This window comes from Lactuca serriola, chromosome 4 (assembly GCF_051521515.1).
Source record: "Lactuca serriola cultivar US96UC23 chromosome 4, Lser_US96UC23_V15, whole genome shotgun sequence".
Classification (NCBI taxonomy): Eukaryota; Viridiplantae; Streptophyta; class Magnoliopsida; order Asterales; family Asteraceae; genus Lactuca; species Lactuca serriola.
The window spans coordinates 261,839,853-261,867,807 of NC_136411.1; the positions used below are offsets into that span (position 1 = coordinate 261,839,853).

General features: G+C 42.3%; 1 pseudogene; it reads right to left on the bottom strand.

Moving 5' to 3' along the window:
• Positions 1-902: 902 nt before the first annotated feature.
• LOC145099319 (villin-3-like) lies at positions 903-27,364 on the bottom strand (annotated as a pseudogene).
• Positions 27,365-27,955: the final 591 nt, after the last annotated feature.

The following is a 27,955-nucleotide window of genomic DNA, read 5'->3' on the forward strand; positions in this document are numbered from 1 at the left end:
CCTCTGCATGTTTGAAGATCTGAATGGACTCGGTGAGTCCTTTGAGTGGACTCGGCGAGTAGCATGAAGACGAGGAGGAACTCGACGAGTGGGATGAACAGCTCGTCGAGTCAGATGATGTTGGGCAGGAACTCGGCGAGTTGGATGAACAACTCAGCGAGTGTGTTGAAGGTTGTCACTACTAGAAAAACAGCCTCTTACGACGCTCATTGCGCGTCGTAAAAGGCTCAGACGACGCGCAAATGCGCGTCAAGGAATGCCCTGTCATAAAGAGAGACGACTCGCTTTTGCGCGTCGTCTATAGACGACGCGCTTTTACGACGCTCATTTACGACGCGCGTTTACGACACGCAATGCGTATCAAGGAAGGCCGTGTCATAAAGGAAGACGACATGCGTTCGCGTGTCATAACCTTACGACGCGCGTGTTAATGACACGCAATGCGTATCAAGAAAGCCCCTGTCAAGAAAGGCCATGTCATAAATGAAGATGACACACATTTTTGCATATCGTAAATTTAAATGTATAAAAAAATAAATTTATATATTTATTAATTTTTAAATTAAATTTGCATTTAATTTCTCATAATAGAAATAAAACACCATATACAAAAAATACAATCCATTGCACAAAAATTAATGTCATACAAGATACAAAATAAAATACAATAAATAAGTAAGATAATTCATTGCATAAAATGTTAAATACAAATAATCATCGGTAACTATATAACCTAATACTACATTGCTATTAAGGGACATCATCATAACTCACTGAAGGTCTTGGAACAATGTTCTCATCATTAACTCTTACACCAACCTTGCTTTAGTAGATGACTTTCACACAATCAATATTGAAATAGATGCTGCTCGGGCCACCATAGCTGCCCAAACTTTCCGAGTTCAAACTTCCATTGTTTGCTTCATCTCTGCTAACCTCTTTCTGCTTCAAGAACACAAAAGAAAATGAAACCATGAGAATATCACATGAAATTTAATACCCTCATAAAATGATATTAGGATTAAGGGAGTTGAAGGTACTTGTATTCTTCGAGGAAACAACTATCATCAAGATCATCTTCTAAATCTTTGAGTTCTTCTGTCTTGTTATCGATCCGAGATTTGGTTTTAGGTTTGGAATCTTCGTCTTCTACAGGAGTGAAGGGATCGGGTTTGAAGGCAGAGGGTTTGGCAGGTAAGTTCCTGAGTTTTCTTTGAATATCATCCCATTGAGTTGATACTCCTTCAACATCTTTGTAGACAAAGTGAAGATCAGCTTTATCACTTGGCTCCCAAGATCTCTACATGCATAAGGAATAATGGGTATTAAGACTTAAGAGATTACATAATAAAAGTTATAGAATCTGAATTACAATATAGATCATACCTTCATATATCTTTCCTGCCCATCAAAAGCCATTTGTAGTTTCAGCTGACTTCTGGTAGAAGCTAGGATTTAAAAAATGCAATTAAGTTAGCTTTATCAAATTTAATACATGAATTTGGTAACTTTTTAAGGAAATTGATAAAATAGTAAGAACATGTGTCTCCAAAGAGCCGAAACCTCCTTCAGAATCAAGAATGTTGATTAGCCCTTCCAATCCTCCCATGATTGACTCAATGAGCGACTCAACATATAAAACTACATCTCGACCAATTCTAGTTAACTACATCAACCAATCAATATTCAGTAAATTTCCCTTCAAAAGATAAAATAAAATTTACATATAAAATTTAGAGTAAGTTACAATTTAGAGTGGTGTCCAGGTCAAGAGCATGATATTAACTGCATTGTCAACTGTCATTCCAGGTATAACATTCATCAACACTTGCACAACATATTCCCTCTTGTTGTAGTTACCATTGTGTAGCATCACTCTATATGGTGGTGCCATTTTCCTTGATTTCCTAAAAAAACAAAAAAAAGGTAAATCGACCTAATCTTTTACTATATGCATTTCAAACTTCATTAAAAGTGATACAATACCTCAAGTATGAACATCCCTAATTGTATGAATATTGAAAATAATACCTGGAACATCCATCCATAACTAACTGTATGAATATTGAAAATAATACCTAATTGTATGAACATCCATCCATAACTAACTGGAGATCCTGTTTTAATATCAATTGCAAGAATAGAACAATCTAGAGAACCAGTGAGGATCACTGATGAGTTTTAGGAGCAGTAGTTGATTTTGAAAAAGCAGAGGTTAAAGCTGCCATGGCTGATGCTCTTTGGGTGGCCCCACTAAGTTTATTTCTCGGGGGCTTAACATCTTGGCTCTGTTGTAATAAAATAATATGATAGGGGCCACTTAAAAAAAATTAATCCAAAAAAAAAACTTTTTACATAAGAAATACCCCTGCTACACAGCCTGAGCCGAAGAGTTGCACAGCCTTCTTGTGGAATGCATTTCCGTGAGCCTGGTTCCATTGAGAAAGAGAAAAATGAGATACAAATTAATTATTAATTATTAATACATATGTATACATACAGTAGTTTTTGCAGGATCCCATGAGAAATATGTTGTGAAGAAGCAAGGTTCGTTTCCCTCTGTTACTCTGTATAATATGACAGATGGGGACAAGAAATCCATAGATGCAACCAGCTCTACATATTTCTGAAATCAACTTATTAAAAAAACATACCAACCAATACAACGTATAATTTTGCATTTGTATAATTATTATTATTATATGTACCTCGCCAGTTTCAAAAGCGTTTTGTTTTTCCGTTGACTGTGCTAAACGACCAACCCAAACGATGACCTCAGCATGTGTATCTAATATCAAGACATCCTCTGGAAACAAGTCATCTTGTTCAAAGCTGTGAACTTCTTCAATCTCTAACTTTCCTATAGAGGAAAATAAGATGATAAAAACAGTTGGTGGATATAATCAACAAAAATGGACATGTGAAAGATAGATGATGGTTTATGGTTTTGAAACCTTTATTGCTTATTACTTCAAACAAGTGAGGTTCACGGATGATTTCCTGTGTTACTTTGCTACTTGAGTAGCTTTGTTTTCCACCAAGTGCAAGCCAGAAAGCTAAGCTCTCTTTTCCTTCTCTAGAGAATTTTACAGGTACTCCAGACTAAAGATATAAGAAAAAAGAGTTGAATAAATTATCAAGGATTGGAAAGGGGTATAAAAGTAAATAAAGATGTAAGATCAATAATTTAAAAAGCATACCTTCAAAAGTTCAACAACTTTTGCTACTAATTGCTGTTGTTCAGGTGTACTCTGGTTTCCATACCCTCTCTACTTGTTGAGCTTTATTATTATGAACTGAAGTTCCTGATATTTCAATCAGTGCAGCAGTATCTAGACTGTAGGTCTCATCATGCAGTCCTTTCTCTGCAATGTAGTTTTTATAACCAGAGCTCAATCCACCCTAGTAAAAGTAAAACCAAATATTTACCATAGTTAACAGCCTTCTTCTAGAGCTATATCTTTTACAACTACTACAAGTGGAAGAGAGTACCTTGAGAACAACCATAGGCTGAAAGATAGCAACAAATTGTGGTGCTTCTTTTCCTTGATGCATTCGACCCTACGATAAGATACTAATATTTCAAAACTAAATTTATATATAATCAGCAGTGCAACAAGTAAAAAAAGCTATTATATTTATGGTACCTGAACAGGTTTGCATTTCATAGAGTTGAACATTGAAGTAGTTTGTTGAACAGCTGTTTTTTGGTCCTCCTGTGATCAGACAACATAACAAGTCTTCATCCCAAATACACAATTAAAGATTTTTTTTTCTTAAAAAAAAGAAAAGAAAAGAAATAATATGGTTTTAGTTTACCTGGATGATATCCTTCCCAATCCAACAGCACAGGTAGTGATCTTCTTTCTTTTCATCAGAATGGTAGGAGTAAAGACAAATATAGCAATCTCCACTGTAAAATTTTCCAATATCCTCCTTGGGTAATTCCGTGTTTTCTTCACCATCAATACGCCATACCTAAAGAGCCCACAATTATTTTATCTTTCTACATTAAATCTAAATGTAGCAACAAGTTTATGATCTGAAACCTCAATTTTTCCATTTTCTCCAAGCAAAGGTGGAACTTCCTCCTCTATAAGAGCCGTTTTTGTTTGACCTTTGGCAAAAGCACCTTGTTGCTTCAGCAGAGCTAGTCATTAGAACAAGAGTAGAACTTAGGGTAAGTTTTAGAAAAAGTCAAAAATAGCCCTAGAAAACTCAAACACCCATGTCCCATGTAACAAAAATATATATAAGATATAGAATGCATCTACCTGCTACTTTTCCTCTAGTTTCCTCAGGAGCAGAAGCTGCTGAAGCTACTGACCAAGAAGCAAAGTTGGATTTAAATGAACTTGTCTCATGACCTTGACCAATACGGGTTACAGGAGTTGACTTTGGCAGATTTTCTTCGAGAATAAACTCCTACAGATGGTGGTTATATTATATAGGGGAGAATCAATAACAGATACACAACATAAAAGATAAAAGATAGTAAAAGGTATAAGAGGGAGGAACATGACGGTGGCAGAGAGTTAAATCATAGCACAGTACCTGCTACTAGATGGAGAACCGCCGCTTCCAAAGCCAGGAAGCAAATCATCGAAACCTCTTGAACTCTTACAGGCGGCACGTAGGCCAGCAACGGTGGCGGAGAGGAGAGATGGGTTGGAGGATAGCTACCGCTGCCACCAGTCTTGTCAGGCACGAATACAACTTCTCCGCCATCGCGGTTGTCAAAACTGTTGTTGCTTCACAAACATAAATCATTATCTACGGACTATAATCATGAAGAGGCGTGGCTAAAGCTGAAGGACAACCACCAGCAGCGCCAGCACCTCCATAGGCGGAGCAAGAGCTTGATGGTGGAGTAGAGATAACTGGCGAGGGCTCGTTCAGATGCTGGTGGAGGCTGTTTAGGGCTTAGGGCTTGAAAGAGAAGGGAGAGAGAGAGAGAGAGAGAGAGAGAGAGAGAGAGCTAGAGAGAGAGAGAGGGAAGACGAGCTGCTACAGACTATAATCGTGAAGAGGTGTGGCTGAAGCTGAAGGACAACCACCAGCAGCGCCAACACCTCCATAGGCGAAGCAAGAGCTTGATGGTGGAGTAGAGGTAACTGGCGAGGGCTCGTTCAGATGTTGGTGGAGGCTGTTTAGGGCTTAGGGCTTGAAAGAGAAGAGAGAGAGAGAGAGAGAGAGAGAGAGAGAGAAATAGAAGATAGAAAAAATGAGGCGGGTTTTCAAAATTTTAGGGATTTCGTTTCCCCCCTTGTCTACTAAAAGCGCGTTTCATTAAAATTATAAAGCGACAGGTACAGACGACGCGCGTTTAAGATAAAGTGCCCTCCGTGTTTTTAATTTTTTTTTCTTGAGACACTAAATTAAGGGCACGCAATAATGCGTGACATGAATCCTTAAATTTTTTGGAGAGATGACACTATTTTAAGGGCACGTCCTTTTGCGTATCATTAATCAGTGCGTGTCGTAAAAAGCGCGTCATTAAAGGTCTGTTTTCTAGTAGTGTGTCCTGGACTCGGCGAGTCTGTTCTTGGACTCGGAGAGTCAGGTCGCGAAACCCCAAACCCTTCAAGTTGAGACTCGAAACAGTGAGTCGAATGGAGACTTGGTGAGTTGGACAGGTCAGGACTCGGTAATCGGTAGACTCAGCGAGTCGAGTCGCTAAGAGAAGGACTCTGAACATATGAAATCGGCGAGTCAATAGGGTTACTCGGCGAGTAGGGTTGACCTGGAAGGTTGACTTTGACCAGGACTTTGACCTTGACCAGACTTGACTTAGTTGACTTTCGGGGGATAGTTAGACTAAGTGTTGCATTGATATTGGTAGCTCGGGGAGCTAGTCGAGCAGGAGTTCAGAGAGCTGTCGGTCAGCAGCCAGAGGATTATCAGCAGAGTTCAGCAGTGCGAGGTGAGTCTCCTCACTGTTTGTATGGGTCTAAGGCACCAATGCCGGCCCATTTAGAATATGCATGAAAGACCAGGGGCGGCTCCTGGCACACAGTATGTTATTATGTATGGTAGGAAGACCCGGGGGTTAGCCCTAGGCAATATGCATGAAAGACCAGGGGGCGGCTCCTGGCACACAGTATGTTATTATGTATGGTAGGAAGACACGGGGGTTAGCCCTAGGAAATATGCATGAAAGACCAGGGGGCGGCTCCTGGCACACAGTATGTTATTATGTATGGTAGGAAGACCCGGGGGTTAGCCCTAGGCAATATGCATGAAAGACCAGGGGGCGGCTCCTGGCACACAGTATGTTATTATGTATGATAGGAAGACCCGGGGGTTAGCCCTAGGCAATATGTATGAAAGACCAAGAGGTGGCTCCTGGCGCATTGTATGCTATTATATACGAAAGACCAGGAGGTGGCTTCTGGCACACTGTATGCTGTTTAGCTAAGTAGAGTAGTATGTACGATTGTCTTTGTGATACTTGCATAAAAGACCAGGGGGTGGCCCTTGGCACATGCCTGTAAGACCAGGGGTGGCCCTTGGCACTTGTCTGTAAGACCCAGGGAGCGGCCCAGGCTTGACCAGGAAGACCACGCACGGCCCGTGGCATAATGGCAAGACTATGTTTGGCACATAGCACCTTACTTGATTATGGATAAGTCGGTTATGTATGGTTCTTGGCTATGAATGGTTTGTATGGTATGTTGTATCTGGGGAACTCACTAAGCTTCGTGCTTATGGTTTTCAGTTTTGGTTTCAGGTGCTTCCGGTAGCGGAGGGGAGAGCTCGGGGTGATCGCATGGCACACACCATAGACTAGACAGCCTGAGAATGTTTTACTCTGATAATGAACATGTGTTTTGGGAATTAATACTATGATTATGTTTTGGATTGACGTTTTTGCTCTAAGTAATGTTTTATTAAAAGAAATTTTTAGTCTTGAATTTTGGGTCGTTAAAAATGTGGTGGCCGACGCCCTAAGCCGCAAGGCGGCAGTAGCCCCAATCAGGGATATATGTCTGAGAATGATAGTGATTAGTCCATTATTGGAGAAGATCAGAGACGCACAGGTCGAGGGCCTCAAGGAGGATAGGCAGAAGTGTGAATGGATCATGGGCCGAGTAGCTTCCTTCGACTATGACAGTCGAGGACTGTTGACCCTTCATGGTCGAGTTTGGGTGCCGTACTGGGGAGGGGTACGGCAGGTGCTGATGGATGAGGCCCACAAATCTCGATTTTCTATCCATCCAGGGGCGAAGAAGATGTATAAAGATCTTCGACCCTATTATTGATGGCCCTGCATGAAGCGGGATGTCGCCTGGTATGTGGAGAGGTGCCTGACCTGCAGGAAGGTCAAGGCAGAACACCAGAGGCCTCACGGAAAAATGCAGCCGTTAGACATTCCAGTGTGGAAATGGGAAGACATCACCATGGATTTCATCACAAAGCTTCCCAGGACTGCACGCGGAGTGGATTCGATTTGGGTCATTGTGGATTGGTTGACGAAGAATGCTCATTTTATACCGATTCAGGAGAGTATATCGGCGGAGAAGCTAGCCGATATTTATGTGCGAGTGGTGGTGGCATGGCATGGAGTGCCTGTCTCGGTGGTGTCATACCGAGACGTCCGTTTTACTTCCAGATTCTGGAAGTGGTTTCACGACGAGATGGGGACTCGTCTCCATTTCAGCACCACTTTTCACCCTCAGATGGACGGGCAGAGCGAGAGGACGATCCAGACTCTCGAGGACATGCTCCAGGCATGTGTTCTAGATTTCGGTGGCAGTTAGGATACGTATCTTCCGTTAGCGGAATTTTCGTATAACAACAGCTACCATGCGAGTATTGGCCATCCTCCTTTCGAGATGTTACGGGAGGAAGTGCAGGACCCTGATCTGCTGGGGCGAAGTCGGTCAGCGTGTCATTGGGAGCACCGAAGTGGTGCTCAAGACGACGAAGTTGATCCAATAGGTTCGTAGTAGACTGCAGACTGCGCAGAGTCGGTAGAAAAGTTACGCCGACAGAAGGCATTCAGACTTGGAGTTTCAGGTGGGTGACATGGTCCTCCTGAAGGTATCACCCTGGAAGGGTGTCATCAGATTCCGAAAGAGGGGCAAGTTGGGCCCTAGGTTCATTGGTCCTTTTAGGGTCTTGGCCCGGGTGGGTCGGGTCGCCTACCGATTAGATCTTCCGGCAGAGCTTAGCCAGATCCACAACACTTTCCATGTTTCTTAGTTGAGGAAGTGTTTGGTAGACGAGTCGGCAGTAGTACCCATGAAGGATATTCAGGTTAATAGCAGTCTGAATTATGTCGAGAGACCAGTTGATATCTTAGACCGGAAGGTAAAAACCTTGAGGAACAAGGTAATTCAGTTAGTGAAGGTGCAGTAGCAGCACCGGAAGGGTTCAGAATGGACATCGGAGTCCGAGGAGGAGATGTAAGAGCATTACCCAGAGTTGTTTCCAGAATCAGCGGCAACAGACTTCGAGGACGAAGTCTGAGACAAGTGGGGGAGAGTTGTAACACCCAAATTCTGGTATGTTATTTAAACAATTATTTTTCAAGTTTCCAAGAGGAACTCGACGAGTCAGTTGCCAGAATCGTCGAGTAGAGTCGGGATTTTGAGCACGTTTATGTTGGCTACTCGGCGAGTCCTCCAGTCTGGGTGAAACCCTAATTTCAAGGGTTTGCACCCTATTTAAACAACTTTTTGGGACCCCAAGTCAGCCCCCATCACCCCCAGAGCATCCTTCTCGAAACCCTACAACTCTCTTAGCTTTTTTTGTGTTTTGGTGTGATTCTTTGAAGATCTTGTGAGAAGAAGGAAGGTAGATCAAGAGGAGAAGAAGGAGATCCAAGATCTTTGTGGCATTTCAGAGTATAGTGAGGTATAACTCGACCCTTTTCTGTTTATATGCTTTAATGCCCTTTGGAAATCTATTAAAGCTATTCTTGAACCATTTCTTGGCTTGGTAGTAGCATAGAGGACTCATTGAGATGAATAGCCTTCGGATCTAACTAGGTTTGAGTTCCAGAAGCTTAGATCTAGTACCTTTATGGAGCCATTTTGCATGAAAGCTCTAGATCTACTCTTATATTGTGCTTTGAGCCTTAAAACCTTCATTTGATGTTATTTACACATAAAGTTGGAAACTTTACGTGTTAATCAAGCCCCAAGAACCCAGATCTATGAATGGAATGAACTGGTTTCAAGCAGAATCGAGTCTATAGTGATTGTATGCATATGACTCGGCGAGTCGTTCTTCAGACTCGGCGAGTCGAGTCGCGAGTCCCCTGTTTTCCCTTTTTCGAGTTATGTCGAGTGGAACCAGTGAGTGAGAGATGGACTCAGTGAGCTAGAGGTTTAGACTCATTCGTGGAAGAACTCAGCGAGTCAATGCCCTGACTCGGCGAGTCCAAGGCAATCTTCATACCTCAAGAACAGACTTGACGAGTTGTTCATACAACTCGGCGAGTCACAGTCAGAGTGTTCATATGTTGAAGGAGAACTTGATGAGTTGTTCAAACAATTCGGCGAGTCAGATGCAGATTGTCTAAGTGTTAGTTTCGAAGAGGAACTCGTCGAGTCTATGCCGAACTCAATGAGTAGTATCGGGCTGAAGCAAGAAAGTGAGAGTAAGGACTCGACGAGTTGGTGACCCAACTCGACAAGTCAGGTCAACTGAATGTTGATTTTGACTGATAGGTTGACTTTGACCAAGGGTAAGATAGTCTTTTTACCCTCATTATTATTATCAATATTTGATTGAGGGTACTTATGGAAATTGTAGCTGGGGTGAAGTCAGATCTGCAGCAGACAGATTCCGGAGCAGTTCTTTCAGCAGCTAGGCTACGAGGTGAGTTTCCTTCCAGTAGGAACGGGTCTAAGGCCACAATGCCAGCCCGTTTAATTAGTAGTACTTTCCGGACTTCGATCCGATGCAATAGTTAGAATGTTTGATGCCTTCGTGGCTCAGACAGGTTTCGTGTTATGTAGTCTATGTGGTTATGCTAGTTGATATGTGCATGCTATGTTATGTTCAGTAGTTCTGGACTTTGGTCCGATGCAGTCAGTTCCGGGCTTAGGCCTGATGCAGTTAGTTCCGGACTTCGGTTTGAGGCAGTTAGTTCCAGACTTCGGTCTAATGTAGAGGGTAGGGCCCTGGTTAGTTCCGGACTTCAGTCCGATGCAGTTTCCGGGCTTTGGTCTGATGCAGTAGGCGGGGGCCCAGTAGTTGTTTGTATGTTTGTTTGGTATGAGGTAGTTTGGGGGAGCTCACTAAGCTTCGTGCTTAAAGTTTCAATTTTGGTTTCAGGTACTTCCGCAAGTAAAGGGAAGAGCTCGGGATGATGGCATCTCACAAACCACAGCTTCAGTCTTATTCCTGGGAGTTTGTTTTGATTCATAGTTTGATTTGGCACAAATGTTCATGACATTTATTATGAGTTGAGATATTTGACCTATGGTTTCATGATATGACGACCAGTATATGATTTTTATTATTATTAAAACAAGAAATTTTGGGTCGTGTTTTTGGGACGTTTTACCAACTGTCATATCACCACAAACCTCCTAGAAACTAACTCAATTTCCCTCTCAAGGTATGCTCCTTTGAAACTCGTTCAACATGGCCCTCTGTCCGCACACTCTATCACATCTGATCTCAGTCTAATCAATCTCAACGGGATAATTGGTAAAACTAGAAGCTCCAACCACCACGAATCATGGCACTCGAACCATGTGGCCACCTCTCAATCTGCTGTGAAACATGGTACTCGAACCATGTTATCTCCTCTCAATCTGCTACTTAGAACCTCTGGAATTCTCCCTGTTTCGGATATGGGTCCTCTGCTTTAAGTAGTACAGGCCCATACTATCTGCCACATGTACCCATACTTTCCACACGGATCGTTCCAGATTTTCTAAGTAGTTGTTCAACCTCCTCAATCACCAATCTCGTCATGCATGTTCGCTCCCCAGCGAAACACTCTCTTCTATCGACGAACTCATCTGACTGAGGTCACTTCCTAGGTCCTCACACTTCTCTGTCATCAGCTTCTGAAGAACTCCTTATGATGCCATTCATCTACCTCCTGAATATCATCATATTCACTTAGTAGTCGACTCCCATCATCAAGAGTTCCACAAAGCACAAAGCAAGCAGCATTCGGGCATCGAATAATCTCCACCAGCACGTAAAACCACTCTAGGTTACAACTCCATATGCTCTTCTCACACTCACAAGGTGTCACCGAGCTCAAGCAACTATACCTCATGTGGGTATATAACTACTCTCTCAGTAGGCTCCTCCAATGCTCATCTAGGTATCTCTCCTAGATTATTCCTCTACACAGAGCTCTCTCTCTCTCTAGGTGACTCCTGCTAGATACTCTTTCTCCACACATACTCAAAAGCACACCATAGGTAAAAGCACTCCTAGGCTAAGGCATCACAAATCAAGCCACTCTAGTCCTAAAATATGAAATACCTAGCCTATCCTCTAGCATGCATAATATCACAAAAATATCTCATAACACCAAAGTAGGTGTTGAGTTGAAGACTCGTTTGAAGATTGCGTCATTGGGCTCGGCTGTTAGTCCATTTGTTTTGTACTCCGGTTTTGGGCCTGTCCAACCGTGAGTTTATTAGGTTTACTATATAAAGATATGCTTGCATGCATATTAGAAAAAGAATGGAGAAGTAACGATTATTACGATAGTATTACATATTTCTTTATCGTTCTTGTAAACCTCCAACCCTCTACAGTTGATGTTCTTGATCGAGCTCTTCTGAGGGTTTATTTTATAATCATTCAACACGTTTGATTCATCCTTGAGTTGTTCTTTATTTTGCATTCATTCTTGCTGTTTAAATATTTATTTACCTATTTAAGATCTAATCGATCTTCCAGATTAAGTTTTAATCTCATCAATTGGTATCAGAGCAGGAGGCTGTGTAATCGATACACTTCTTTTCTGTGAAAAGGTTTCAATTAGGGTTTTTCCGCAATAACTGATATTTATTGAGCCGTCATCCCATTAATTGACGTATCTTGATATTTATTGTTTTGCCCTAATCTGATTTATTACAAGTCTGATCTTTGAACAGGTTATTCGATCATAATGGACGAGTCGCAATCGAATCCCATCAATATTTCCAACAGCATCGGTTCAACCACGAAGATTCCCATCCTATACACCCATGATAATGAAGTCTGGGCGCATCACTTCGAAGACTACGTTATAGGATCTGAGGATAATGGATACCGCATATGGGAAGCAATCATTAATGGACCTTTCTCTCATTCTGCAACGTCGAGGATTATTAAAACTCAAAAGGAGTATAATGATCTACTGAAGGATGTCAAAGACATTGCACAAGATGAAAAGGATAAATTCCAGTGTAATATCAAGGCGTTACGATTGATCAGATTCGCCCTTCAGTCCGACACCTTCAGGTTGGTAAGCTCATGCACGACGGCAAAGGAAGTTTGGGATAGACTTCGTGAACTGTACTCTACAGACGAGGATCTTGAACACTCTATCCAAACCTTGCTCTTATCTGAGTTTGGAGAATTTAGGCAAGGAGCCGAAGAAACTATGACCCAAACGTTCGATCGCTTCAATCATCTTCTCAGCAAGATGATCAAACATGACATTCAAAGGAAGCTTATCGAGCAGAAGGTTACGTTTCTAAATGGTCTAAGGTCAGAGTGGAGAGCAGTGGTGTCTACAGTTAAAGCCCATGAGCAGTTTAAATCATATTCTTTGGCGAAACTGGTGGGTATTCTCAAGTCCCAGGAGAAGATTGTGCTGCAGGAAAAGAACGTTGTTTCAAGCCTAGGTTCGCTGGCCCTTTTGTCAAAAAGTAAAGCTGTGATGGAGGACGAAGACCTCAACCTGGAGGAGTATGACCTCACGTCGGAGGATTATGCTATGATGGTGTCTAACCCCAAGAGGTTCATTAAGAAGAGATTCCCCAGCAACAAAAATCGAAACTGGAAGGGGAGTTATAGTTCAGAAAAGGCTAACAATGAACCGAAGGTTGAAGAGCCCAAGAAGGAACCGAAGGCAGATGGTGATTCTGGAGTAAGCTGTTACTACTGTGGTGGGAAAAATCACTATGCTAAGGATTGTGTCCTCAAAAAGATGGCTGAAAAGGATGAGGAAAAGGATGAAGAAGCTTTGTTGCAGAAAAAGCTTGATGAGATAAGGAAGAAGAAATCTACCGCTAACCCTTCCATGAATGCTCTAATTGTGCAGGGTTTGGTTGCTGATGACGAGTTCGGTGGCGTGGAAGTCTGGTCAACCGACTCCGAAGGCGATGAAGTGAGGATGCCTTCGCATGGAAAGGCCTGTGTGGCTAAAGAGGAGAGCAGTGGAGACAGGTGCTTGATGGTGTCTGAAGTATCTCAGATGAGGGGATACAACACTGATGGTGGAAGCAATGAACCGAAGGAGCAGCAGGATATGTGCTTTACGGCCAAACCGCTCAGCGTGCAGTTCAACGAGCTCGATGAACTGATCAAGAAGGTACAATCAGTTTTTGTTTCATTTAAAGTACCACAAAGCTCATATGAAAAAGAACTAAAAAGTGTTAACTCTCGAATCTCTCATCTAGATAGTAGTTTAACTCAAACTCGAGTCACCAATTCTAGCCTGACTGATCAATTAAGCAGGGCGTCTTCGAAGAGTGAGGAGCGGCGCATGTGGATCGAGTTGAAGGAGTCTGAATTAGTTAAAATAAAAGACGAAAACATTTATTTACAGAGAGACAATTTAAAGTTGTTAAAACAGTGAAATGTTTTTTGTTTGATAGCAAAACGTCTTTATACTAATATTACTCAGCTTCACTTGGATTGTGAGATAGGACAAAAGATCCATCGCATGATTCTGCCCTTCCTTGAGTTTAAGGAGGATGAAATTGATGCTGAAGCCTATAATTGTGAGAGTGTAATATCATCTGATGACGTCAATCCGACCTATATGTATGGACTGGACAAAATTGAATCTTTCATTAAATCCAAGGACCATAAAGATATGCTCAAAAACCTTTTAGATGAAAATGATAGACTTAAACTGAGAACCAAAACCATACAAAAATTTGACTCTTTAAACGCCAACTTGAGCTCAGAAAACAAAATTGATGTTGAAAATGCATCTGATCTTAATGAGGATGACAATATGAGTGAAATTTTTGTAGAGGACACGGTTGACTGCTCAGAATTTGTGAAAAGCGAACCTAAAAACCACAAGAATCTAATTTCAGAAAATTCAGTGGAGTTCGCTCGAGTGTCCCAACAAAAGTCCCCGATCTTAGCAGAAAAAGCCGTTGTATATCAAAAGGTTAGGACCACTCCAAATCAAGTTTACAAGGTCACAGGAGTAACCGAACATCAGACTGCTGAACTCACAGCAATTGTAAACGAAGACAATGTTGATGGTTGCGATGAGTTCTTCTGGTCAGCTCCAATTGATAATGCACATGAAACGGTAGGCTTATCAGAAAGGACCTCATGGATAAGTAAAGGTAGATACATACCAGAACCCTTGAACAAGCCAGATAATTTCGATGTGCCCAGTACCAGTGGTACGAAAGACATTCCTCTAGAAAATGGAAGTTCGGCAAAAGAAGACATTCCCTCTAGTTCCTCAGTTCAAAGTGAAACTTCCACAGTTCAAAGTGAACCAGCGAAAGAGAAACCGAACATGAAAGCCAATATCCATCATCAACCGAAGCAGATGAGGAATCAAAAACGTGAAAGGAACCAGAGATACAGGAAGAATCTCTCTGAAAGGAAACAATTCTGGCAATCCCAGAATGCATATTTCTCCCATCATGACAAGAATCTGAAGTTTGAGAATAATCCTGTTAAAAAGCATGAGAGCCACAACAACCAAAAGCCAAGGTTCGGTTCGGAAAAGAATACCAACCGAAAGCAAAGGTTCAGTTCTGAAGATGACTCCAACCGAAAGCAAATGTTCGGTTCAGAGAACGACTCCAACCGAATGCAAAGGCTCGGTTCAGATAACGACTCCAACCAAAAGCAAAGGTTCGGTTCTCAAATCAAAAGAGATCAAAACTCTAAGGTCAGTCCCACCAATAATCAAAAGCAAAAGGGTCACCTAGAGTCTCCAGCCAAGAAGTCATCCCCTTCTCACTCATCTAATTCTTCTACTTCTTCAAATTCATCTCGATCTCACTCAAAAGTTCACTCAGCTCGTTCTCAAAAATCTCATTCGTTAGCTGACCAAAAGGGAAAACAGAAGGTTTCTGCATCCAAACCAGAATCTAAACCGAACGCACCTAATCCTAATAAAATCAAAGTTTTTACCATCAAAAAGAAAGATGAAACAACACTAATAAAACGAACGTATCTAGTTGACATCTCTCTTACTATTCCTGTTCCTGTGAAAGGCTCACGAGGACCCAAGAAACTTTGGGTTCCTAAATCTGCTTAATTTTTTCAGGTTATAAGTGACGAGCAGTTTGACGAAGAATGGTACATCGATAGTGGCTGCTCGCGTCACATGACAGGAAGGAAAGAAGAGCTCAGGGAATACAGGTCTCTTTCAAATGGTCGCAACGTCAAGTTTGGAAACAACTCTTTTGGCACCATAAAGGGATACGGAATGATTACCAATGGTGATTTTACTATAAGGAAGGTGGCATATGTGGAGGGATTGAAACACAACCTCATCAGTGTATCTCAGCTTGTTGGAGGTACAGGTCTTAAAATCTCATTCGACGATGAAGGCTCTGAAATTATTGAGAAGAAGACGAAGAAAGTAATTCTCAAATCAGAGCGTAAGGGTGAAATGTTTCCTCTAAACCTCAAACCCATCAAAGGAAACCTAGCTATATGCTTGTTATCAAAAGCACAATCTGATGAAAGCTGGTTGTGGCACCGAAGACTCTCTCATCTAAATTTTAAAGACATAAACAAACTTGTCACTGGAGGCCATGTTCGAGGTCTTCCATTGCTCAAGTTCGACAGAGATCATTTGTGTGCTGCATGTGAAATGGGGAAGCAGAGTCGTCAAAGTCATCCATCTATAATTAACACGAAAGTTGTTGAACCACTCGAATTACTTCATATTGATTTGTGTGGTCCATCATCTGTCGAAAGCATCGGTGGTAGCAAGTATATTCTTGTTTTTGTTGATGACTTTTCGCGATTTACATGGGTGTTCTTTCTAAAGCTCAAATCTGAAGCGACTCATAAGCTGAAAGTGTTCATCAAGCAGATTGAGGTACAGCTCAAGAAGGTCGTTCGCAACATCAGGAGCGACAATGGTCTGGAATTCAAGAACAGGGAATTTGAAGAATTTCTGGCGGAAAAGGGAATAAGTCACAACTTCTCAGCTCCCTACACACCTCAACAGAACGGAATTGTCGAAAGACGAAACCGATCTTTGTGTGAAGCTGCCCGAACAATGCTAAGTTTCGCTTTCTTACCTCTTTATTTTTGGGATGATGCTATTTCTACTGCTTGTTTTACACAGAACAGGTCATATCTCAACAAGCGATTCACGCTCACACCATATGAGATTCTCAACAACAGGAAGCCTAATGTGAAATTTTTCCACGTGTTCGGCTCACGGTGTTTCATCTTTAACTCTAAAGAACACCGCAACAAGTTCGATGTCAAAGCCGATGAGGGAATCTTTCTGGGCTACTCTCTCACTTCCAAAGCATACAGAGTCCTAAACAAGCGTTCGAGGAAAATCAAAGAGACCTATTATGTGACTTTCGATGATAGCTATGTCAAAAAGCTACAGGCCAAAGAAGACACAGCTGGGGAAATCTTTCCTCAAACTGGCCAAGTCACAGTTATTTGACGAACCAGAGAAAGCTACTCTCTCAGAAGCAGGTGCAGCAGACAACAAGGTAGACCATATGAAACAAATTGTCGAAGAAGCTGCCAGGAGAATGAACGAAGGAGGATCGAATTTTGGTGAACCTCCATCCATTGATGCTTCAGTTGAGGGGGAGCCAAGCTCACATGTTGAGGGGGAGCCAAGCTCTACAACTGCTACCGAAAGTCCAACTCCAACCGAAAGTGCTTCACCAACCGAAGGTGCATCAACGTCTGAAAGCCCAGCACCACAAGAAACTTCTGAACCTCAAGTTTCTCATAGCTCATCAATCGAGGGGGAGCAAGGTGATATGTCACTCGACTACGAAAGCCAATCCGAGCCAGAAGAAATGATCAATGCTGAACTAGACCCAACCTTTGATCCAAACTATCCTCCTCTCACCAAATGGACGAGAGATCATCCTATCTCTCAAGTGGTTGGTGATGTCTCTGAAAAGGTTCTGACCCGATCACAACTGAAGGCAAAACAGACATCCTTATTTTCCAAAGTTGAATTTTGTATGTTTAACTCTTTCGTATCAAAAGTTGAACCGAAGACAGTTAACACTGCTCTCGATCACTCCGATTGGGTTCAAGCGATGCAAGACGAACTGAATGAATTTGAAAGGAACAAAGTCTGGCGCCTCATTCCAACTCCTCCAGATGCCTCGGTTGTTGGTCTCAAATGGGTCTTTAGGAATAAAATGGACAAGGAAGGGAACGTGATAAGGAACAAAGCTCGTCTGGTGGTAAAAGGATATTGTCAGGAGGAAGGGATTGATTATGAAGAGACTTTCGCTCCTGTAGCCAGGCTGGAATCTGTACGAATATTTCTTGCTTATGCTGCCCACAAAAACTTCGAAGTTTTCCAAATGGACTTCAAGTGTGCATTTCTTAATGGAGAACTAGAAGAAACTGTGTACGTGGAGCAACCTCCTGGGTTCGTGAACGAAAAGTATCCAAATCATTGCTACATTCTGGATAAAGCTGTGTATGGACTCAAACAAGCTCCGAGAGTCTGGTATGAAACGCTAACTAAATTCTTAAAGATGTCCAAATTCAAACAAGGTTCGGTTGACCCAACCTTCTTTCGCAAAAAGGAAGGTAACCACCTTATGATAGTTCAAATTTATGTCGATGACATCATCTTTGGCTCAACGAATCCCAGCCTAACAGCTGAATTCAGAAAGCTGATGGAGACTAAATTTGAAATGAGCTCAATGGGTCCTATTAACTTTTTCCTTGGTTTAAATATTAGACAGGGACCCGAAGGCATCTTTATCAATCAGGAAGCTTACACGAAGACTCTCTTTGCAAAGTTCGGTATGATGGGAGACTCCAAAGTCAAAGTCCCAATGGCATTCGGCACCAAGCTAACTCCATCCCTAGACAAACCGGTTGTTGATATCACGCTCTATCAATAAATGATAGGCTCACTGATGTATCTTACTGCTAGCAGGCCTGACATCATGTTTTCTGTGTGTTACTGTGCTAGATTTCAGGCAAACCCACGCGAACCTCACATGCTTGCAGTAAAGAACATTTTACGTTATCTCAAGCGAACTGCCTCCTTAGGTCTATGGTATCCTTCCAACTCAGGCTTCTTCGTTCAAGCCTATTCAGATGCAGACCTTGGAGGATGTGGACTCGACAGAAAAAGCACCACTGGCGGCTGTCAATTCCTTGATGGGAAGTTGGTGAGCTGGCAATCAAAGAAACAAACGTGCGTGTCGTTGTCTACTGCCAAAGCTGAATACATAGCCACTGCATCCTGCACCTCCCAAGTGATTTGGATCCAGAGTCAACTTCGAGACTATGGACTCAATATGAAGAAGATCCCACTATATTGTGACTCTGAAAGTGCAATTAGGATCTGTCATAACCCAGTGCAGCACTCTAAAACCAAACACATAGCACTGAGGTATCACTTCATCAAAGATCATGTGGAAGATGGAAACGTTGAAGTACACTTTGTTCGAACCACTGATCAACTGGCTGACGTCTTTACCAAAGCTCTTCCTGAAGCATCATTCAACAGAATTTTACAAGGGCTAGATATGATGGAATCAGAGACAGTACCTCAAACTACCTCTCAACCTCAAAAGTAAGAAGCTAAATTGACCGAACGTTCAGGTTCGGTTAAATTATCTAACTCGCTCATCACCACAAAGGTAGTTTTCTTGGTTGTATATTTCTTGTACAAAGTTGTTTGTATTATTGTCAAAAGTATATTCTGATTGCATGTCTCAATTCATTGGTTTTTCAAAATTTTCCAAAACCGAAACCAACCGAACGCTCGGGTTCGGTTTTTTAAAATTTTCCAAAACCGAAACCAACCGAACGCTCGGGTTCGGTTTTTCAAAATTTTCCAAAACCGAAACCAACCGAACGTTCGGGTTCGGTTCTTCAAATTTTTTCCAAAGTTTTTTTTTACTTACTCTTTCCAATTTTTTTTCTTACTTATTTAATTTATGTGTTCGTTCGTTTATGGGGATAAAATTGTTGGATTACCTAAGTGTCCCTAGAAGCATGCTGCTGTATGTGTCCCAAGCCTCATAAGATTCAGAATAATAGCCTTAATGACTTGGTATAAACAAACCTTGTCTTCCCAATTAGGCTATCCCATTTATTCTAATCGTGAGCTACCTCACTCTTTTCTCACATGAGATAAGAATTTCCTGCTTGGTCCTTATTTTTGCAGCAGAGGTACTTTAGTTTCTTCCACCATCTCCATTACATTTCTCCATTACATTCATTTCATCAACTTAACCCTTGAGACTCTCAGAAATTACCACTGAGGTTTATGGTTACACAACAACTGTGTTTATGATCTCAGTTTCGTGCAACTACGAGCTGAGTGAAACCCAAAATTCAACACTAAATCTGAATTGACGGTGAACAATAAATTTGCTCAAGTTTTCACCAACGAATTGACGGATGTATCCTACTGAAATCTCAAATTTTATTTTTGTGTGATTCCTATGAAATTGTTAAACACCATAACATTTCTTCCCTTGGGATCCAGTTTTTAATTTTTTCTGAGATTTTATATTTTCCAAGCCAATTTAAAATTAATTCATACCTACTTGTTCAACAGACTACACCAGTCTCACAAGTACTTTGTTCACTTTCTTTCTTATTTCAAGATAAGAATTGTTGAATCAAAGCGAAAGCCACCCTTAAGTAGCCTTATTAAAAGAAACCTTTCAACATTTATTAATAAATGTTTGATCGTCATTCAACGGGAAACCACACTAACACTTTGAGGTCTCTCTTGATCTTGAAGGAAGAGATTCGTGCCCGGGATCATTTGTTTCGTGTCATTATTGACATCACAGTCATTCCTAAAAAGAGTTGCTTTATTTCTTTTCTTTTTACACTCTTCGCACGAAAATCTTTGATTTTCCAAAATTCCGTTACTAATAATTACAGGCTGTATTAATGCTTTGGTGGTTAATTATCAAGTTGTGGTCAAAAATCATCCACGTGCGAAGTTAATTCAAAAGATGCCATTTAAAAGATAAGACGAAGGGTTGCTAACTCAGGCGGGAGTTAAAAGGATTGAGTTTCAAACGACGGTAAAAAGGGAACGCCCATACTTTTACTGACATCATGGACGCGTGTGCGAATTTCAAGCGACACCTCTCTAGCACTTAAAGGCGCGTGAGGATTTGAAACGGTATGTTCTGAAACGGCGCTTGTTGGGCGGCGTGATCCTAGGAATCTGACACTCTCTCTCCTACGTGATCGTCGCATGCCTTAACTGTCACGCATCTGTCATTCCGGAAACCTTTTCGTATTTCCATAGAAGATTTGAAACGATTTTTCTCTCTCCTTTCACCCACTATAAACGGCGGTCTATACTCCCATTTACCTCTTTACTGCATCCGGAATTTCCAAGAGAGCAAAAACTACCAAAAGCTTCACTGTTCATCTTCTTCTTCTACCTTCAACAATGGCAGAATTATCCTCAGTCCATGCTACCTCACACATCCTTCCCATTCGTTCTCAACAATGCTTGGTGATTGACCTCACTCCTGAGTTGTACGATTCCTATATGGCTCCGATCATCGAGTGCCTGAAGTACTCCCAGATCGCTCCAGCACTTTCCAGAGTTGAGTCTGTGCCCATGGAGATTCTATCGCAGGTGTATTCGACTGCACACTATGACAAAGCCGTCGAAAGGGTGTTCTTCGAGGTTGCTGATCACAAGACCTCCATTTCTCGACAACGATTTGGTACACTGCTAGGGTTGGCTGCTGACCCTTCAAGAATTAATCCGGAGACGATTCTGGTTGGGATGCTTTACAACATGTTTTATAACATGGGGTACACGGAGGTCCTCACCTCCGTCGCAAAGTTCAAGAAATCCTGCTTGCCGCCACAATGGAACGGCATGTTTACAGTCCTCTTCAAGGGCTTATCTAAACGGAGCTCCGGATCCGATGGTTCAAGTCGACTGTTCTTGTCGATTTTGTACGGCGTCTACAACGGCGTAAATCTTGACTATGGGTTGGTTCTCTGGCAGCAACTCATCCAGAGCCTTTCTTCCTCTTCACGACACTCTGAGGTGTCGTATGCCCGGTTCTGGACAATCATCACCAAATGGGCGATGAACAAATTCGATATTCCACCTGCTGCTGGTGCATCGATGTCTTCGATCGGTACTTTTCATACCACGAAGATCATCGTCTCTAATGCATCCAATTTTTCTTTCGTTGGCTCTATTCCGGAGACAATGTATGGCGATGTTCCCTCTGACAGCAGGGTCATCAGGACCATTAAGGAGTTCAAGGCGTCTGGTCCTAGGGTACTTACACAGGAAATGCTCAAGTCAATCTATGACGCTGACAAGCCTGTTCATAGGGGCAAAAGGCAGAAAAAGGGAAGCAAGTGACCAAAGCTCCTAAAGGTCCTTCTCCCAGGAAGAGGAAACCAACCAAACCTGCCAAGTCCCCGCAACCGAAGAGAAGGAAGACTCAACCGAAGGGAAAGCTTATTATCGCTTCCTCTTCGAGTGACTCAGAAGGCGAGAGTTCGGGTTCGGACGGCTCTCAAAGAGGCGAAACCCCTCCCAGAGACAACACCCCACCCCGATCACCTACCCCAGACATGGACATTCCTGTCTCACCAATTCCCTCACCTCCTCAAACAATCCTTACTTCCATTCCGACCATAAACCCCACTACCACCATCCCTAAAACCTCTTTCCCTATACCACCACCCATTTTCACAGATACCACTACAACAACTGCAAATGTAACAACCAACGTATCTGATACGGGGGTTCATACCAGTGCAACCGAAACACCACCTGTAACCGAACCACCTCAAACCGAAACCCAGCATACAACCGAACCTACCCACACTCAACAACCACCCGAAACTACCCCAACCAACACTCAACCTGCACCTACCCACACCTCAACACCTCCAGCTTCCCCACCCCCTCCATCTCCAGATCATGCCTCTGGTGGAGACAACCCCTTCCTTGGCGGTGAAAATATAACCTTCGATTCGGTCTACTTTAGTCGGTTTCAGGTTCAAAGTGACGATGAGGACGATGCTCCAGTAACAAAGAAGCATCTAAAGGAGCTAAACGAGAAGGTTGACTTACTTCTTGCGTCATCCTCCAACACTCAGTCCTCTCTCTCTTTGAAGCCGCTCTTCAGAAGATTGTTGACGCCTTCTCCAGGGCTCAGCATGATTATGTTGCTTCAGCCACAGCCGCCATTGATGCCTCCACAAAAGCCTATGAGGCTGCGACCACAAAAGTCGATAAACTATTCTCAGACGCCTCTTCCCTGTTGAAGTCCATACAGGAGAGTGCTGACGCCACAAAGACAACGTTGGAACCAATCCTTCAACAATTGGCCACGTTCGTCTCAACGGAGTTACAGTCGTTCGCTACACTTCGCCAATCCATAAGCGACGACAACTCGGCCCTTCGTGCCTCCATTGATGAGCGCCTCGCTAAGCTTCAGGAGGATCTCGCTGCCGAAAACTCATTAATGGACGTTTTGGCAAGTAAAACCACCGCCCTTAAGGTCAAGAGCACTCAGCTTTCAGACTCTCAGCAACATATTGAAGCTCTTCGATCCGAACGGGAGGTTATAAAAACTTGTGTTTCGGATGTACACGCTGCCCTATCCAACATCCTGGAAGCACACGATCCGATTCTCAATCATTCGGTAAGGCGAACCCTTGCTGAAAAACTTGCTCCTGCCCTGGACCTTCTTAGCAAAATTGAAGGCTTACCTAGTTTCGTGTCTGATCCGAAACAAGGGGGAGAAGCGAAGTCCGGATCGAAACCACATCCTTCCTCAAAAGCTGCTCACACAACCGAACCACCTTCGACTGGTCAAACTTCGGGTTCGGGTGTGAAGGACAAAGAAAGAACATAGCTGAGGAAGAAGAAGAAGATGATACAGAAACCATTGCTGACTTGCTTAAACGCAAAAACAGTCGCAATGAGAAAGATGATATCAATCGTGTGGCGCGTGAAGCTGAAGAAGCTAAACGAAAGAAGAAAGAAGCCCACGATCTCCTCGAGAGCAGGAAAACTCTTTTCCCTGCTTGGACTCGAGAGAGACTGATTAAGGAGGCCATAGATACTCCTAGCATCCTATGGCTCGAACCGGTGATATCCTTCGACTGCTATAATTCTGTCGATTCGCAGTTCGATATGCCGTTGACTCGAAAGGCGTTTATCTTCCACGCCTTCTCCAATATTTTTGAAGTCCCTCATCCTAATTCTGAGGTCGATAAGGAGCTTATCGAGTTCTATCTGAAGGCCGCTCAACCACAATACCAAACATGGAGCGCTCAGAAGATCGTGAATGTTCGGGTCTTAAAGCCTTATACTGAAGGAAGATTCATCAACGTTCGGTTCAGGGTGATAAGAGGGTCTGCTAGAACCGAACATCTTATATCATTGGCAGATCTACCGAACCTAAACCCTCATGATTGGATCGTTTTGCACAACATCCTTTTGACGAATGAAGCTGAATATGGTCCAATTATAGACCATCTCAAGAGGATGATTTTTTGTTACATCATGGAGGTCGCCCTAATGGATCAGGAGATAGCCACAGTCTTCAAGAAGAAACCGAAGATAGCTCCTGTGGGATCGGCCAGTGATCTCAATCAAATGAAGATGGGCAAGATCGACCCAAAGCGCAATACGGTCATGTTCACTAGAGCAGAAGGACAGAAATGCCTCTTTGCTTTAGCGGATAAACATCTTTATACCACTGCTTGTCTTGAGCATGTGATGTTTATCATCTGGCGGTGTAAAGAGAATGCAGCAGATGATGTCAAGTATTTCAATGATATGATCCAGTGGTACATCAGATTCAGACAGACGATACTTGCTCTTATCTCTCGTCTGTTTCAGACTGTGAAGAAGAAGGTACCTGCTGCTGCTGCTGGCCCTAGTAACAAGTGAAGATCTCACTCCAATTGACGCAAAGGGGGAGATTGTTGAGTTGAAGACTCGTTTGAAGATTGCGTCATTGGGCTCGGCTGTTAGTCCATTTGTTTTGTACTCCGGTTTTGGGCCTGTCCAACCGTGAGTTTATTAGGTTTACTATATAAAGATATGCTTGCATGCATATTAGAAAAAGAATGGAGAAGTAACGATTATTACGATAGTATTACAGATTTCTTTATCGTTCTTGTAAACCTCCAACCCTCTACAGTTGATGTTCTTGATCGAGCTCTTCTGAGGGTTTATTTTATAATCATTCGACACGTTTGATTCATCCTTGAGTTGTTCTTTATTTTGCGTTCATTCTTGCTGTTTAAATATTTATTTACCTGTTTAAGATCTAATCGATCTTCCAGATTAAGTTTTAATCTCATCAGTAGGGTATTTTGGGAAGTCACCGTTTGGGCTCTGGCTGATTGTACACACTGCTCCTTCTTGTTTTTCTCTTAGAAATTCTTGCTCGTTTTAGAAAAATCATTTCTTTTGAAATTTTTTCTCAAATCCTCAGATTGAGTCCAGGTATACCCGAAGGTGTATCTGAATCCCTCAAATCCTCACAACACTTTTTAGAAAAATCTCATTTATTTAATTTACAACTTGCAACTCCATAATTGTTTGATGAAAATCCAGGATCCTCCAAAAACATAACTCTGTCACTGGTGTGTACAATCAAGCTAGTGCCTTCCCGCAATCCTGAGAAAACCTGAAACACATAACATATACACAGTAAGGACGAAGCTTAGTGAGTTACCCCAAAATACCACGTACAACACATTAGCCACTCGAGGCTATAACTCTGTAAGACCCTCCGGTCTATGTGTCTCAGTGGGACCCTCCAGTCCCACGGCTCGTTGGACCCTCTGGTCCGGTCTCAGTGAGGACCTTCCGGTCTCATAGCTCGTTGGAACCTCTGGTCCGGTCTCAGTGAGGACCCTCCTGTCTCACAGCTCGTTGGACCCTCTAGTCCGGTCTCAGTGACGACCCTCCGGTCCGGTCTCAGTATCACATAATATAACATATATATCACACAGACAAATGCAAAACCTAAGTAAGCACATAAGACCCTTTGGTCACACATAACTACCAGTCTAGGTAAAGTATAGTGAGAAGACTCACCTTGCAAGCAAGCCATCAATTATCCTCGAACTCGAATCTCGAACTAGCCACCGCCTAACACATAGGGTAAATATCTCTGATTAATACTCGATTCTCGACTCTAATTAACCAAATGTTATTCTTCTCTCTCTAACTCTTGAATTAGGAAAAAGACCATTTTACCCCTTCATGGTCTCCATTATTCATGTTGACAAAACCCCAAAGTCAACAGAAGTCAAACTCGAGTCAACAGTCCATTTTTGACACGACTCATCGAGTGCACTCTTGCGACTCGTCGATTCCCCTTATTTACTCAGAAGTCTCAAGAAGGTCTAGCTCAACTCATCGAGTTGACCCCCAACTCGCCGGGTTATCACACGATCAAGCTCATCGGGACAAACCCTCACCGACTCGTCGATTCAGGCCATGGACTCGGCGAGTCCCTTCGATCTGATTTGTCATTCAGACGATTTAAGGTGGATCCTATCACTCCAAACACTAGATATACCATCCTAAGGCTCTATTGTGACGTAAAGTTGCAAGCTTTACGTTCAAACATGGCATATAAGGCTTATAATGCCAAAACATGCTCCAACAACGGCTACATGCACAAGAGCTTGCTTCTAGCTTAATAAAGCTCGGGTTTATGGACTCACAAGGCCACTTATAGTCCAGATCTGAGGTTCCAAACTCAAGCCATGCACAATTCACTCCATGGCACAAGGTAGATAGAAGAAAACCCTAAAAATTCCCTTAAACAATATCTCATAAGGAAATGATCAAGCAAGCATCTTTTTACCTCCAACAGAAGCAAAACTACAAAGAATCTCTGGATCCAAAGCCTCCTCTTAATCCAAGCTATGATGCTCTCCACTTCTTCTTCCAAAAGGTCACAACATGCCCAAAATTATGTCTCTTCTCTCTTTTAGCTCAAAAAGGTGACTAGGGTTTCTCTCAGGGAAGTTAGGGAACTCATGATCCGCAAATGAGGCTATAAGTTCCCTTATATAGGTCCCAACCCCGGGAAATTAGGGTTTCTCTGCCCAGCACCTACTCGGTGAGTCGACTCTCTGACTCGTCGAGTCCATTCATTAATGACATGCGGACAACTCGACTCTACTCGACGAGTTGGGCTCACAACTCGCTGAGTCACAACATGAATCTCAAAGTTAAACACATTTAATGTACCTGAAAGTCCGGATGTTACACCTTGTACCTCTCCCATGCTTAATAAACTGACTCGCCTCCTTGATGTTCTAAATTTGCGATTGCTTTCTTTAATTTTGAGACCTTCGAGGGAGGGCGGAACTATTGAATGAACTCTTCGCGTATCTTGGCCAATGTTGTTATGGATCCCTGAGGTCGTGCTTTTTACCAATCCTTCGCAACTCGCTTGAACGTAACTAGTAGCGTTCTAAGTAATACAGTATCGCGAGGCACATTGGGGATGTTGAAGTAGTCGGCTATGTCATTGACCTCGTCATTGTGTTTATAGACATCTTCGTGATCCTTCGCGTAGAATAGAATATTCTTCAGTTGAGAGAGGATGTGACCCTTCAATTCAAACTTTGCGATCGCTGGAATGGTGGGTTGAATAAGACCTGGTCTAGTGTCCTCACACATCTTCTTCTTGTACTCCTCCATGGTTATATACGCAATATTCTCCATCTCTACTTCTGGTTTGGGTGACTTGGGTGTTCCGGGCTCGTGATCTGTTGTGTTTATATACACAATATTCTCCATATTCGCCATCTCTACCTTGTCATTGTGTTTATAGGCATCTCTGTGATCCTTCGCGTAGAATAGAATATTCTTCAGTTGAGAGAGGATGTGACCCTTCAATTCAAAGTTTGCTATTGTTGGAATGGTAGGTTGAATAAGACCTAGTCCAGTGTCCTCACGCATCTTCTTCTTGTACTCCTCTATGGTTATATACGCAATATTCGCCATCTCTACTTCTGGTTTGGGTGACTTGGGTGTTCTGGGCTCGTGATCTGTTGTCTTTTGTTCTTGAGTATTCTCGAAGCTTTCACAACCACTTCATTCTCCGATTGCTTTACCCTTCTTTTTGTGCAAGATTCATTCCAGATCTTCCAATAGTGGTACTATTTTGGAATTAGAGCTCCGGGTCATAAACTAACTGAAACCAAACAGAAAATTGCGCATAAAATGAATAAAAACAATAAAAATGAAAAATGAGACTACGTCAAACACATCATGTTCAAATATTACCATGGTGTGTTCAATCACAAATACAGAAAAACAAATACGAAAATTAAAGCAGAAAAACTAGTAACTTTATATGAGATAAATCTCACACAAAGGATTGATAACACTAGCAAATAAAATTAACTATTTAGAACCGTTCCTCGGCAACGGCGCCAAAAACTTAATACGTGTTGAATGTACTAGTGTTAATCCTAACTAACTTAAACAAAAACAAACACACAGTAGGCAGTGTACCTATCAATTAGTAGTTTAGTGAAGGTAAGTAAGGTATAAAACACAAGGAACAGTAAACAATTAACATTACTACTAATA